This window comes from Miscanthus floridulus, chromosome 8, assembly GCF_019320115.1.
Source record: "Miscanthus floridulus cultivar M001 chromosome 8, ASM1932011v1, whole genome shotgun sequence".
Taxonomy (NCBI): domain Eukaryota; kingdom Viridiplantae; phylum Streptophyta; class Magnoliopsida; order Poales; family Poaceae; genus Miscanthus; species Miscanthus floridulus.
The window spans coordinates 9064637-9069887 of NC_089587.1; the positions used below are offsets into that span (position 1 = coordinate 9064637).

A 5251-nucleotide genomic window follows, 5' to 3' on the forward strand; every position below is an offset into this window, starting at 1 on the left:
TAATGAACAAGTGTGATTTCTCTTTTTAATCTGTGGCTGAAACTTATAACTAGTTTTTCTCCCTCATACTAACTCCAAATGTGATGGTTTTTTTCCTAAAATTTTCTAAAATCATGATCTATCATTTTAGTCTGGTCATCTATCTTTGTCACTAAATTTGGACAATTCAAATTTTGAATTTTAGAAAATGACAACTTCAAACTTGATTTTCAACAACTAAATGATTTCAGCTGTAAAGGTGATGAATATAAAAGTTGTATAACTCATCAAGATCTCCAACTTTTATTTTGGTCATTTCTTCATTTCATAAAGTGTTAAGTGCTTGTTTTAAGTGTTTGAATAGTCATCCAAACATGTTGCAGTAGTAATAAGTGTCTATTTCAAGTGTCTGCGTGATACAGTTGTTTTAGTAGTAATAGAGTGGATGTTGTAATAGGTCCATCTAGATATTGCAAAGGGTAGTCTCACACACATGCATAAATGTAGTCTCACACACATACATAAATATATAGTCTCACACACATACATAAATATATAGTCTCACACACATGCATAAATGAAGTCTTACAAATACACACACTTACACAAACACTCCACGTTCAACTACTAGCTAGCCCGTTGTAATGACTTTTCCCTTGACACCTTTTCGTTCCCATGGTAATATGTCTTTGGACAGGTTCTTTTCCACAACACTGATCTTCTTAGAAAAGTCTATGAATAGTGGTATCTCATCGTAGTTATTGTAAGCTTCAACATCGTCCACGCCATCAACTCTGATAATCTGCTGTTTCCCAGAGGCAACCACGTGCTTTGTCTTCTTCTTTAGGGGAGGTTACTTTATGGGTCAGGCATATAGAAAACTTGTGTGACACGTGAAGCGAGCACCCAAGGGTCATCTTGGTAGCCTAGATTCTTGAGGTCCAGGACTCTCAATCCGATCTCATTAAGTTGGTGTTGTTTGATCCAACGGCATCAAAACAAGGCCACTATTATATCCCTTCCATAGTCAAGTTCCCATATCTCTTCAATAATGCCAAAGTATTGGATCTTTCGCCCCACTCCATTGAGAGCTTCTATTCGAATGCCGTTGTTTTGGTTCACATATTTACTATCCTTTGTGTGGGTATAGTATGTGTACCCGTTGATGTCATAAGCTTTCCAAGATGTTACTTGTCTCGATGGCCCCTTCACCAACCTACTGATGGTAATAGAGTCTATGGTTTCTCCAGGCGGTATGTTTTGGCCCTTCAACCATGTAGTTAGTCGTTGCTTGTGCTGTTTCATGACCCAATCATCTGAACGACCATTTCTCTCCGCCATAATGATAGCCAAGTGTTCATCAATGTATGATTGCATCAGTTGTGTACTCTGCAAGACACTGTAATGCGCCCAACTCACTTCTTTGTAATCATGGTTGATGAACACTTTTCTACCACTGGTGCCCTTCCTAGCTAACCTACCCCTTGTGATGAGAATCGGGTTTACCAATCTCTTTCTGTACTTTTAGATACTCTTGACAGCACTCGATGACTTCTTTAGTACGTTAACCCTCTATCACGGAGCCCTCTAGGTTTGCTCGATTATGTACGTATCGGCTTAGAACCGACATGAACCGCTCGTAGGACCACATTTCATGCAAGTAGCAAGGGCCCAGCGCCTGTATCTGATGAACCATGTGAATGATGAGATGTGGCATTATAGAAAAGAAACAAGAGGCAAACACATCTCTAGTTGGTTTTGTGTCTCCACCACAAATTCATGTTGGTCACTAAGCTCTTTCTTGCCAATCGTCTTCTATGATATCTTTGAAAAGAAGTAGCACATGTGGGTGATGGCCATTTTCAAGAACTCTGGCTTTATAGCCCTGATTGCAATAGGTAGAAACACTGTCAGCATCACATGATAATCGTGAGCCTTGCAGTGTGTTATTGACAAGTTCTTTATCGACACTAGCTTCTTCACATTCGCTGAAAACCCAGTTGGGACTTTGACCCCCCCTCAGGAAAGTACATATAGCTCTCTTCTCTTCTGGTGTTTGGTTGAAGCATGCCATGGGCAGAGTGTATTTTCCATTAGCCTCAGGTACTGAGGTGAAGCTGTGGCATCACGTTTAGCTGCACCATATCTTTCTATGATTTCAGACCATCCTTTGACTTGCCTGTGTCCATCAAGGTAGCAATGAGACTCTCAAAGACATTCTTCTGCATGTGCATAGCATCAATGGCATGGGGGACCTCCAAGTTTGGCCAATAAAGCAAATACTGAAAGAAGATCGATTATTTCTTGAAAGGTACGCCTTCGACAGGAGGTGTGCTTCTATCTCTGTTCGTCCCATCTAGATTCTTCTTTCCATAGACGACGCGTAAGTTTTTCACCATTCTGTACACATATTTTCTATTATGACGTCTCTTCGGCCCAATGAAGCAAACAAAAAAAACAAAGAGCAAGAGCAACAACACATTTGAGCTGCTTTGGGCCGTGCTTAACTTTCAGTTTAATCCCACCTCGACAGCTTTGAGCGAGCAAAGCCAAAAGAAGGGTATAAAATGAGACCCACGACCTCAGTGCAACCCATACCTTTCTTGGTCTTTTTGCTAAGATCAAGTGTAAGTGTAGTATATGTTCTTATCAGTTTAATATCTGATAGGTGGACCATGTGTCCACTTTGATATTAAATTTATTTTTTTTGTGGTGGAGGAACCACCATAGTGGCTTGCCATTGGGGCCCTTGAGCATCGCCTAACCGTTGCACTAATGGCCATCGTTGCACTGCTGGTAGGGCCAGCGCACCCCAACCAAATCACAATGAAAATTTTCTTTATGCCTAAACATGAAAGCCTATTATTCTCTCTGTCAAAATAAATTGATTTCTAAAACCATCCCAAAATAAATTGATTTCTAGAGCCATTCTAAATTTAACCATAATATCTTTGCATCATCTAGTAGTATTAATTTGTGTTATAAATATTAATGCTCTTTTATAAAGTCAGTCAATTTTAAAATAGTTTGATCTAGGACAACTTTAGAAATTGATTTAATTTAGGACAGATGGATTACATTGTTTATGGATGGGCTTCGTGCGTGACCAATAAATTGGGAATTCCAATTTGTTAGGCCTGTGACATGGAAACTGAAAGGTTAAGGTTTTAGATGGGCTTTGTACCGATAAAAAAGATATGTTGGGCCTATGACATGGAAGCCCCAATGCTGCATTTGGGATTGGGCTTTGCGTATATTTAGAGCTCACGTACAGTGCTAAAATGTTGCATTGGTCTGAACTTCTATCCGACGAGAGCAAACACGTTCCTCCATGATGCAAAGCACACTAAACTCTTCATTACTCGGTTTGTTCTTGTGTGTAGGGACATTGCGACTCTACTCAAGAAACACCCTTGAAATCACCAAGGAGCTGCGGTTTGAATTTCATATGCAAAAGAGCTTAATTCCTCTAGTTTTCTATACTCTATAAAAAATCTGAGGGTTCAGTTTTAGAAAACTCCCTTTATTGCAAATTGTAAGACATTCTAACTATTCTAGATGACAGTAAAAGCTATGTATGTGTTGATGTTTCACCACCGATAGCCTGCCACAGGGGTACCCGGGGTAGTTTGTTCGGGCTTCAGCGTATGCAGAACTCGACGGTAAACGCAAGAGACAGTCGATTTATCCTGGTTTGGAACCTCGACCGTGGTCGAGTAATAGCCCTACGTCCAGTTCGGAGTTAGCCTTTGCGTTGGATTGATTGTAAAGTGTTGTGTTGTGTTGTGTTGTGTTTGCTCCAGGAACTCCGCCCTCCTTTATATAGTCAGAAGGCCAGAGTCCTAGTCAGTTTACAATGAGAGTTCCTAGTAGGATTACAGAATAATACTACTACTAAGATTACATGGTAAGAATCCTAGTTAGACTAGATCTTCTCCCTTCCCTGTAGGGTATCCTGTGGGTCCCGTATCGACAAGCCCCCGAGCACTTCATGGTTGAGCTCTGGAAGCCTCATCTTGTTCCTTCAGGTCTTGCTGAGCAGGAACAAGCGTCGTCCGAGTGATTTCCTCAGTGAAACCATGTAGCGCTTCTTGGGATCTTCGAGTGGTGTGTGCTTTTTAGAAGAAAAAGTACATCCATCTGGGTGTAGCCCCCGAGCCTCTTGCTATTTGGAACAGGGAGCTAGAGGGTCTTGTCTTGAAATTGTTCGGATTCTTCGTCGAAGGGTTCCCGAGCATATACCTGGGCCATTTATCAAAAAGAACTCGGATATAGCTCGGTTCGGTTTCTTTTTGTCGTGAGCCCTTGAAGTGGTTTGTCTTGATGAAGTCTTCTTGGTGATGTGTGCTTTTTCGAAGAAAAGAGTGCACTTACTGAGTATAGCCCCCGAGCCTCTTGCTATTTGGAACAAAAAGTTGGAGGGTCTTGAATCTTATGTTGTTTGAAAATTGCTGTTTTGAAGAAGCCTTCTGAGTGATGTGCGCTTTTTTTAAAAAAGTGCACTCACTGAGTGTAGCCCTTAAGCCTCTTGCTATTTGGAACAAAAAGTTAGAGGGTCTTGAATCTTAGTTGTTCAAAGAACTAAAAACCTCTTCTGTTGCAGCCCCCGAGCATATATTCGGGTTCTTTTATTCAGAAAGAACTCGGATGCAGGGTCTTGGCATATTCTCTGGTAGTCTGCTGTTGTCAGATGTAGTTGTATGGTGGTGGTTGAGTGTAAATGTTGTTTGTTCACGAGTTGTACAGTATTGGTATATCCTTTCGAATATGCTCGTCCTTGAGTACTGTTCCTTCACGCCTGAGTCCTCTTTCATTGAATTCTATCTTTTCAATGTGTCTTTTGTTAGGTTTGTTCCATTGGTGCTCCCAGTTCATGTGCACCGCTTCTTTGGTCTATAAATACCCTCCTGGTGTGCTGTTTTGATTCATCGAGCATTTTGTTGTGTGGTCTGAAATCTCCGTAGTCATGAATATGATAGTTTCTAAAGTAGAGCAGCCCCCGGGCGTATCTTGTAGTTCTTGTATATCTTGTCGTAGCTAGAGGGAGTCTTGTGATAGAGATTATAGGTAGACTAATCTCACAGCGGCATTGTACCAGGAGGTACGTGGTGGTAATTGGAGGAAGTCTTGTGATGTGGGATACGTTTCTTCATCCAGCAGATCTAGGTAGATCCCCCTTGCCAGCCATGCGACTATCCGGTGTAGATCAATGCCTGATCCGGTGTCACATCAGACTTGGGTAGACAGATGCCTGCTGGCCTTCCCTGGTCCA

General features: G+C 41.4%; 1 non-coding gene across 1 annotated transcript; it reads left to right on the forward strand.

Moving 5' to 3' along the window:
* Positions 1 to 2573: 2573 nt before the first annotated feature.
* Positions 2574 to 2775, forward strand: LOC136478785 (U2 spliceosomal RNA). Its single transcript, XR_010764486.1, has one exon. It is a non-coding gene; the product is annotated as a U2 spliceosomal RNA (small nuclear RNA).
* The last annotated feature ends 2476 nt before the right edge of the window (positions 2776 to 5251 follow it).